This window comes from Pinus tabuliformis, chromosome 3_2, assembly GCF_031772625.1.
Source record: "Pinus tabuliformis cultivar Carrire ecotype Pingquan chromosome 3_2, CPIR1, whole genome shotgun sequence".
Taxonomy (NCBI): Eukaryota; Viridiplantae; Streptophyta; class Pinopsida; order Pinales; family Pinaceae; genus Pinus; species Pinus tabuliformis.
In genome coordinates, this window is record NC_142302.1 from 754,909,374 (window position 1) to 754,920,026 (window position 10,653).

General features: G+C 34.9%; 1 pseudogene; it reads right to left on the reverse strand.

Annotated features, from left to right (window-relative positions):
• Nucleotides 1-453: 453 nt before the first annotated feature.
• On the reverse strand, nucleotides 454-4,998 carry LOC149182799 (nucleobase-ascorbate transporter 6-like; annotated as a pseudogene).
• Nucleotides 4,999-10,653: the final 5,655 nt, after the last annotated feature.

The following is a 10,653-nucleotide window of genomic DNA, read 5'->3' on the forward strand; positions in this document are numbered from 1 at the left end:
AATGCCCAAAAGCAATCTGTGATACATTGCATGGAATGCCATCTGAAAAGCTGTACTACATTTTTCGTTACTTTTCCAATGTCATTTCATTTTTGCTGCAATAATTTCCATGCACTCATTTTGGAAGAAAATCATGAAGCTAAAATTAATAGTAAGCCTAAAGTGTCCTGTCAACAGGAGCTGAAGTCTTTATTTCAAAGGCAAACAATGTTTACCAAAAAAATTATATTTTAAAAATGTGCTATGAATAACTAATAATTCTCGCATTATGCGTGGAGAATATCAGAAAGAAATTGCACTGCTAGTTCCTACTAATGCCTTTGCAAGGGGCTTAAGATATCATTACTATAAACTGGCTCTATATGACTCTTGAGTTCTAGATAAATGCTCATTGGCTCAATTTGAAGCACCAACAACAAAAACATTATGTTGCATCTTCAAAGGTACTTACAAAAATAAACTACTCTATGCACAACATGCCTCTTTTGAATTGGAGTCAAGATAGCATATTGACCACTCTGAGAGTCTGAAATGTACTTTTCCTTTTCATTATTCTCCTTTTGCTGCTTGCCAAGAACGGTGATCTTGAAGTGCTCTGAAAATGATTGACCAGGGCACAGAGGCATCCATTTGAGATAATTCGTGAAAGCAGTTCCCTATCAAAGTGATAGATATAAAATATAGACATCTTAGATTTCACATTGTGAAGTTGTCTCTTTCTGAATTGAAGACACTCTAATTATTCTCCAAATACACTAAGGCTATTGATAAAACAGAGACCCCACCTCTAAAATAAAGTTTCATCCTCAGACAGATGGGAAAAACTTGGTCAGGGTGAAAGGGAGAGCATAAAACTCTTCACTTCTAGGATCGGTTTTGAATGAACGAAACTTATCCCACCAATGATGGCCTCTATCTTTCGTTGTTGAGCTCTCCCCCATATGTAGAGTGTTATCCGAAAACAATGCTACGCTACCAGCAACTAAAGGTGGTGACGAGAAAATCACATTGATAATGTCATTGAACTGTTAAAAAAGCGATTCAAAAATGTTTAAAGTTAAAAACATTGAAAATTTGAAGATTGAAGGGAATGTTGCCACAACGAACTGCTAGCCAAAAAATTTCAATTTAGTCCCTGAAAGAGGTTGTAAGAAGCCTACCCATCGTCCATGAGTGTGGACTGGACCATGACCAGAAGAAACTGTAAATTCATTGAAGTACTGTGGTACCGATAATCCCAAAAACATAGAGAAGCCGAAGATGAACTTCATCCTAAAACTATTTAGATTACAAAATTGAAGAAAACTGAGACCCCCACCAACTGCTCATCAAGAATACAAAAAATTTCAGACATGAGGCAAAACCCAAAGAATTGTTGTTCTACCCTACAATTTTAAAGCTGCATCGTACAAACTGTCTGCCAATATAGGTACCCAATGAATTGTTGTTTTACCCTAATATGTTGAAATTGCATTGTACAAACTGTCTGCCAATATGAGTTAACCTTAAGGTTTTATGCATACATCCACTATACATTATGGCAACAGCTAAGATACTACTAGTTGACTGACTTTGCAGCTCAACACATAGGATTTGTGTACACTGTATACATACCAACATAACCAAAGAGGAGATGGTACACGGCATCGACAATGGGTGCTGGAATAGAAGCAAAGATTGCTCCAAATTTGCTTGGAACACATTAACATGAAATTAGCAATGCAAAATCCTAGACTAGGGGATAAACCCCAAAATGATAACAATATCTCAACTTGAGTTGATTATCACCAAGAACAGAGAAGAATATCATAAATCCTGCTGATATCTGGAGCACCTTGCGACTCCCAATTCGTGTCAACCCCAAAAGACCAGCATTCTCACTACAAATTCCCAAGATAAGACAAATTTCAGAGCTAGTATTGCCAGAAATGGGTCAAGTTGCAGCTAAAGTTGCCAAAAATGGGTCAAGTTGCCTGGTTCTTACACTAATACATTTCAGAGCTAGTATTGCCAGAAATGGGTCAAGTTGCAGCTAAAAGTTTCCAGAAATGGGTCAAGTTGTCTGGTTCTTACACTGATACTGTGGACCCATCTCCAGTTCCAAACATCCCATCCAATAAAATTCCAATTCCCTGTAGAGAGGACCATTACATTCCATCAACGACAATGATACAATCTTCCAATTACCTGAATCCATAAGGGTGAAAGCAACGAATCCATTTCCGTACCTGCCAGCCTATACCACAACTGATGATAGATGAAGGGGGAGGTGTGGCACTTGCAAACCTTGAAACAACATAGAATGTACCAGTAGACTACAAATTTATGAAAGCAAAAAAAAATAGTAGTCAATACCCAATTTTGTTTTTAAATAGAAACCCATAGATAACTATCAAAAATGTCAACGGGATAAATAAAATAAAAGAGAAGAAAGAATATCTGATATATGGCAAGCAGGTAGACCTCAACAAGAGACACAAATGTTGTAGCCATCATTGCAAAAGACTGTCCTCCATCAAAAACAGGTCCTCCCCATTGAAATGGATATGGAACTCTTATGCTGCAGAATAATAAAGACCATGCTGAGGCTTTGCATGAGAACGTACTGTATGAAATGACATGACAATTAGTATGCATGCTTCTTGTAAGAATGCATACCATTTGGCACCACTAACTAGTCTAGAACGGTCTGTTCAGCAATGGGCTTGGGTCTTTTGAGGGGTATGCTTGTATGCTCCACCTATAGTGAGAATATGGGCATATGCCCACACAATAGCAATTGCAATTATGATGGCAAAATGCTCAAATAAAGGCTTCTTACGAGTCTTTACGAGTCTTGATATGTCGACCATACTGAAAGGGAGGACAAAAGAGTTTAATCAATTAGTTTCATTCTGCAACAAATTAGTGCCACAATCTTTCCAATTACAAATCATTTAATACAATAGATTTTAAAAAGCATGGAAAGACTAGGAACAAGATATACGATATATATCTAGAGAGATACACTCTAGAAGTTTACACATAATGGTAATTGGTTAATTCCTTACCTGTGAAAAGAAGACCAGTGCAATAAGTTGTGGAAGCCCTATTTCAATGCATTTCCCCACCTGTAAATAACATCAGAGTACAACACTTCATTTGACTTTTTTCAAAAAAAGAGGATATATTTTCAAACAAAATGGAAATTCAAATAGAATAGATATTACAAAATATACGTCCAAACATAAATTTGAAGGCAGGTAATATGGATATCCAAGCATATGGGTGTTTGGTGAACAGAAGAAATTCCAAGTTTGACGCGAAGAACCTATCAATCTATTGAAAATTGCAAAACTGGTTTGGATAGGGCCCAAAACTTATTATGGTAAATGCAAGTTTAACTGGTTGAAAGTTAAAATAAAAACCAAGAGTTGGGCTATTAACTAATAGCTGAATAAACTGACATGATTTGGTTGAAGACATCTGAGGTCAATTTTAGTGAGTTAAAGTTCAGTGCATTGACAACACTTGAGTCGGGTCATTCTTAATATTTATGCTAGGCACTAATACTTTTACTGCATGCAAATATTTCTGAAATACATTTGAACCAATGAAGGGACTTCATCTATGCTAGCTACTCAAGCTAGAAAGTGTATCAGCTCAAGTAAAATCGAATCCACCGGATTCAAAAAGATTCAGTAGCTATGTCATTTAGTCATTATAGCTTAAATTTTCACAAGAGAAGTTTCAAAACAAACTGGAAATAATTCTTTTCAGAACTTACCATGATCCATTGTGAAACAGTCCAACTCCGAACATTGCTTATTACTAATGTGATTAATATTAATAAAGATCGTACATAATATGCTATTGTGTTAAAAATTTAAACCTTAAATATATATTAGACGATATAATTAGGAGTAAATCAGGACTAATCTAAGTCAAACACTTCTGAAACATTTTTTATTCATAATACATTTCCCAAAAAAAAAAATTGTTTCATCTAGTTTATGCAATATATTTCATCCTAAGTATCTGTGTAAAAGCAGGTGTTAAGCTCCAACCAAACTATCTGTCGAGAAATCACCTACGGTGCAGAAAAGCACATACTGCATCCATTCAAAAGAAGAGTCTGCAGATATCAAATCAAAATATCTATTGCTTCAAGATAAATGAAAGTCAAACAGATGGACCTTGTTTAATAGAAATAGCCATCAAGCCCATAATTATCCAAGCAATATGGGTGCTATTCAAGTTAGCTAGCATACTTGAGCAGGTCCTTCTGTTCCAAACCAATTGTAATCACACTATAATTTTGAGTACTCTACAACTTTCTATATCAACTAACAAAAATGCTGGACTAGGGCACTCAAGCTTAGGAATTCTATACCCATATAACTCAAATGCAATTATGGCATTCATTGAAACTTGAAGCATATGAATTCTATTCAAGCAAATAGAAAATTTGTTTAATACCAAGTGAGTGCAATAGAGATCAGCTTCTGAAATAGAATTTGTTAAGCCAAGTGAACATAACAGAAATGGTGCTCAGTGTCCACTTACCCACGGGAACCCAAGTTCATAGAGCCCAAGAGAAACAAGAGTTACTAGCGGAACTGCTGAAAGAGAACTCAGATACCTGACACACACCATGCCATCAAGACAACAAAATCAGGATCTACAAACTGTAAATCCTTAGTACATGTAGCAAATTTGAATGAAATTACTTGAGAAAATGCATAGAGATCAAACCAACCTTACAACAACAGCCCACAGACCACTAAATCCCAAGATTATTTGTAGTGTTTCAACTTCTTGAACCAAGATTGGATCTACTTAAATTTGATCGACTTCTACTTTTGTTATCATATAAAAGAATACTTCTATCATAAAACTGAGTGTTTGCAAGAGGTTGCATAGATTTCAGGGAGCCCATCTACTAAAATAAGAGTAGAATGGGTACGCAGTAAAGAGATAATTTTGATAAACACGTGCCATACAAGTAGGACAACCCATAGTGAGATTGGAATAGAAACTCATACCATACGGGTCGAGAAAATCATAAAGAGACCCAAATTAAAACTAATGCTATAGAGGTGGAGAAAACAGTAAACTACAGCAGGATTGGAATCGAAACTCATGCCATAAAGGTGACGCTGACCACAGAGAAACTCAAATTGAAAATTATGCTATAATGGGGCAAACAAAAGAGAAATTGGAATTTAAATGTATCCCATACAGGAGGGGCAGCCTAAAAAGAGACTTGAATTGAAACTTGTGCCATGCAGATGGACCAAACCATAGAGTGATTGTAATTAAAAAGCAAATTGTAGAGGTGGAGACCAGCTGCGGCAACCCAGAAAGAGATTTGAATTGAAAGTTGTGTCATACATTGAGATGAACCACAAAGAGACTCAAATTGAAATGCATGCCATACAGGTGAAGCGAACCATAAAAATTGGAATTGAAATTGATACCATAACAGTGGAGCAAACCACAAAGAAATTGGAAATGAAACTCGTCCCTAAAGGTAATTGAATTGAACTGCATGCTATACAGATAGGGCGGAGAGAATGGAAATGGAAATCATGTCACACAGGAGGGGTCAAACCATAGAGAGATTGGAATTGAAACTAATCCAAATAAGTGTAGCAGGCCAAAGGAAAGTGGAAATGGAACTCGTGCCAGCTAGCAGATGACAGAGAAATTTGAAATAAATTCGTGCAATATAGGTGGAGAGGCCGCAATGAAATTTGGATTGTAACTCATATCATAGAGGACGATGGAGAAATTGGAAATGAATTCGTGCAATATATGGCGAAGAAGGCCACAGTGAAATTTGGATTGTAACTATGTCATAAAGGACCTCATTGCCTCAGTATAAAGCATTTAATTAAGTAAACAGAGAAATTACCTTAGGCATCCTTATCGATATAGTTTCAGACATAACATAATTGTAAGTAAATAGAGAAATTATCGAATGCTTGCCGACAGACTGACGGAATTTTTACCTGCAAATAGAGTATACTAAAAATTATGGAATGATTTATCCCTTTTTGAGAACTGAGAGTACACCGAGAATGACCGAATGATTTCTCTCTTTCTGAGAAACTGACAAAGAGAAATCAGTCCTTACCTAACTTAATGAAATGGAGGCAAAAAAGTATACAACCGTCCTTTGGCACGTTCGAATTTTTTGTCCTACATTTCTCTCCACCCCAAAGTCTCTGCAGAACTTTTAAGCACCGCCTTAAAATAAATTGACGGATAAACCGATACAGAAATGAACAAGAAAACATAAGACAAATATAGAAACCAAAGCTTCACATCTCATATTCTCCGTCCATGGCGAACCTTTCTTCACCTGTTAGCAATTTTTTTAAGCAGGTCAAAATGATTAAGCAAGAACAACCAAATAATCTAAATGCGATCTCTACAGCGAAAGCCCTTGGGATTTTCTATGTCTTCACCGTGAAACCGAAACAATGAATAAAAAATGTTTGGGAAGTACTGAAAATACCAAACCATTCATCATCAACCTGGACTGAAATGTGATAAAGGGGAGATGATTTCGGGGTTTCCAAGCCCCACTATGTTGATTTTCCTCAACTGCTAAAATCATGGAGGGAGCAGCCAAATGTTCTGCATGTTGATGGGGTTTTGGAGAGCGAGAAGAACTGGACATAGCATATCAAGGGAGATGGTCCTCTGTAACATAAATACTATAGCTAGATGTCAAAAAGAATCTTTTGCCGCCAGATGTCAAAGAGAAAAACATATACTAGATGTCAATCAGAAAATGAAAAGGGAGATGACTAAACTCATTCAAAGGAAGGCCTATCAGCCTAATTAAAATAAATTAAAAATTCTCGGAGAAAACGCTTATGTATAATTCTGCAAGGCTGGATTCAACTATTAAAATGTGATGCACCATGGACTGTTGTTGTCTCTGACAAGCGTACTGCTTGTTACACATTAAAATAAGTCGTAGTCGAGAGGAATTGGCCAGAAAGATATCGAAATTTCAGTCATATTTAGAGGAGAGGAATTGGCCAGAAAGATATGGAAATTTCTGTCATATTTAGAGAAAATTTAGAAAGGATTTTTGTAAATCTAAGTTATAGTTGTTAAACTTCAAAATTTTTAGGTATTTTAGACGTTTTTGATGTTGATGAATTCATTTCCACCATCAAAAACACGATTCAAACTCTGCCTCTACAAGATTTTTTGAAATTTTTTTGCCCAAATTCGGACCACTTTTAACCCTCAAAGTAATTCCTCCACCTAAATAGAAGACTCTTTAAAATAATATTTGGACCACATAGATCTACAAATAAGAATCTATAATCAATCTTCAATCTTCAAATAAGAATCTATAATCAATCTTCAATTTTTGGGTATATTTAGCAACAAGATCCAAAGGTTTCTGCGTCAATGAGGTTTTATAATATATTTTTCTTAGAAATTCACAAATATATAACTAATGGTTATTTAGAAATTCACAAATATATCACAAATGTAATCTTGAAGATGTGGGTTTAATGGTTAATTTAGAGATATAGTTACTAGAAATTTGTGATCCACTATATAATTTGAAGTTTTAGCCTAACAACGAAACCATTTTGTATACCTTTTATTGCACTGAAACAATAGTTATATTAAAACTATAGATTACCAGCTATATAAAACATCACATGATAGGGTAGAGGTCATATTTGTAAATTGTTTTTTCAGGAAGGCTTTTCTTTATGATTAGCTATATAAGACCAGCATGTTGGGAAATCTTCTCCAAGTTTAAATTTACGACATCAATCTTTAAAAGGAAATATGACGAGTTCATGGGTTTTGTTATGGAGGGTCTCACTTATTAGGTTATTGTTTTATTACTTTTAATTTTATTTGTTTAAATGTTATTAAGGGCAATTAGATGAGCATGACTACATGGAATGCCAGAGTTGTTGAATATTGATAAGTGTTAATATGAGAGTTGTTGAATATTGATAAGTGTTAGTATTGATGACTTCACATGGAGACTTGATGAAAGAGAGTTGTTGAATATTGATAAATCTTAATATTGATGACTGCACATGGAGACTTGATGAAATCATGTCAAAACATAACATCTCTGGTTGGATAAAAAAAAAATATCTATTGTAGAAGAGTAAGATGCAAGTTTTCATAGGATACGAAGCATGGGAAGTGAGAAGTGAGATAAAGAAGACATAACTTGAGGTGAATTTTGCAGAAAATAATAAGGTTTGAACAAAACTAGAGCAACCCATGTCAAGATAAGGGTAACAAACTTCTTGCTTCCCATGCGAGATTATGTTGTAGCAGGTTAATAATACCAGCTTATAAATTTCAAAAGAACAACAAGCTTAAAGTAGTATGTTTTCAAAATAATTGCTACTTTCAGAAGAACAACAAGCTTAAAGTAGTATGTTTTTAGAAGAATTTACTACTAAAGGTTCCTTGCTATTGTTTTGAAGAAAGTAATAGTAAAAAACAACAATAAAACAAATTGCATTCAAAGAAGGAAAGCAAAACATTGTAGTGTAATAAAGAAAACATAAATGCATAAATAAGATAGATGAAGGAGAAAAGGAAAGGAAACATAAAATACATGAAAGAAAATGAAAAAAAGAAAAAACATATGTACAAAATCCACAAATGGCTTCAAATGAGAGCCATTTACGGTATCTGATAGAACACGATCATTTTGATCTTTGAGCAAGTAAGTGTTTCATTCAACAACATCAACGATTTTGAAAGGATCGATCCACAACTTTTGGAACTTGTGGTGTTTATGTTTTTCAACGTGAGTTGAGTCCCAGAGGAGGACTTTCTAATCTACAGGGAAGATAACAATTTTTTGCTTTTTATCTAAGTATTTCTATATTATTTCATTCTATGTTTGAAATTCTAAAGAATGATTTCAATGTTCCTCAAGAGTTGGCAATGTTAAAACTCTTTTTGGAACATTATTTGAGGTAACTTCCTTAGCTTGCACAGTAAGACAAAGAGATAAAAGTTCCAATTCAATAGGAAGTATGGCATCTTGCCGATAGATAAGTTGATGCACTAGTACTAAATTTCACTGTTGTGGGATCTTCCCATAGTGAAAATTTAACAAAGTATGTCAAGTACGGGGCTTATCACAGATCATATTTTTATTAGTAGACTCAGCCAACCCATTACCCTAAGTGTAATAAGTGGAGGAAGTTGAGTGTTTGATATTATACTGATTTTGAAATGAGTGAAATGTGTAGATATAAAAGTGGGGCCATTATATGAAATTATTTCCAAGGGCAAGCCAAAGCGTGAAAAAGTATTGTCTTCTAAAAATTCAATGACCTGGTCATCATGGGTGTTTTTCAAAGGAACAACATATTCCCGCTTAGTAAAATAATAAGTAATTGTGAGTATGTAGATGTAACCAACTAATGATGGAGGGTTAATTGGTCCGATAATGTCAAGGCCCCATTTGGCGAAAGAAAATTCAAGAATAAATTGGCAAAGAAGCATAGAATGAAACTTTCCTCTTCCAGATGCTTATTGACATTCTTTGCAGCTCTACACATACTTATAACAGCCTGCAAAAATTAGGCCAATAAAAGCTAGACCTCAGGATTTTATGTGCAGTGTTATTTGCTACAAAATGACCACCAATATGAAAACCTCTAAATGCAAAACCGTGAGAGACTATCAAAAGTTTAGCTGCAGATTGGTCATCAACACAACTCAGTAACAAACCATTGTAGGACCTTCAATGAAACATGGAATTTAAGATCAAATATTTGGAAGACTCTAAGTGTAATTTGTGAGGATAGTATTGGGGCAGATGACACCAATGGTTAGCAATTAATGAGCTATCTAGATGATCTCATTTTTATGGGAAAAGGATGGTGATATGAGAATACATTAGGTGGACAACTACCTAGTATGAGCATAATAAAATGATCATGCTCACCTTGGGAGGGTAGTAGGCCTTGGGGAGTTTCCAACATAGATTAGTGTTTGGAAAAGACTAACTACATGTCAATATGGATGGGCTGAGAAGGTGTCTCAAAGGCTTGATGGCATTGAATTGAACCATAATGTCTAAATCCCCTCTTTAAGAATTTTTTATATATAATTAGAGTTGATGATATCTATAGAACTAGTTTTGATTCATTTGAAAGTGTAGTAACACCCCTCTTGGAAATTGATTATAACTCAATAAAATCCATGGTGATGGGAACTAATGTCCATAACCATTCAACACCTGAGACTATGTCACAACCACCCATTTCAATTCTTTTTCAATAAAAAAATGGTTGGTTTTCAAACAATAATCTCAGCCATTTGAAGATGCATATTTTCATAATGACCACTGCATTTAATGAAACCTCCGTTAGTAATCATGATCAATAGGTTGTTCACAATATGGCTATATCGATGTACCTCCTAGGCTACACATTGATGTATGAATCTATGGATTCTACCATTGTAAATTAAGATAATGACTATACGATGTAGCCAACCAATATAAGGATTTGGGAAGTAGAATATTGGTTGAGGCATTGATGGATATATGCAGTTCCACATCCTATGGATTCGATGGGAGAATGTCCTCAACAAGTGGAGAGATATTACATGGAGTTATAACTTCAATTTCTCCAAAAATGCCAT